This window comes from Solanum pennellii, chromosome 1 (genome assembly GCF_001406875.1).
Source record: "Solanum pennellii chromosome 1, SPENNV200".
NCBI classification, from domain to species: Eukaryota; Viridiplantae; Streptophyta; class Magnoliopsida; order Solanales; family Solanaceae; genus Solanum; species Solanum pennellii.
In genome coordinates this window covers 70,023,934-70,024,373 of record NC_028637.1, presented here as the reverse complement: position 1 = coordinate 70,024,373, position 440 = coordinate 70,023,934, and positions in this window count along the sequence as shown.

The window sequence follows — 440 nt, the reverse complement described above, 5'->3', positions numbered from 1 at the left end:
AATCTCTGCCACTGAGTCACCTGGAACTTCCCTACTTCCACTTAGACTTATGATTGCAATAGGTTTTGGATTAGTTTCGACTATTGCAAGATTGCTTTGAAGGATTGTCCAACTCAACACTCTTATCATTTGTGTTCTCATACGTCTCCACCTAGCCTTTTTTGTTACTATAACAACTTTGCTGGTCTTGGGAAATATTATTTGACTCGTCAGTCTGTTTAAATTCCTTTCTCTTGTCTCTTTATTATTTGTTGAATTTTGTCTCTTGCCTAATCTTGTAGAGTTTCTTAGTGTTGTGAATTTACTATCATGCTTTCTTCCTCCTCATCATCTCTGTCTCCCTTTTTTCTGAAAGAAACTTGCTTGTATTGTCCCCCAAAAGCTTGAGTGGCGCATTACTTTGTATTGGAAAGATCTTGATGCCCCCCCCCCCCCCCCCC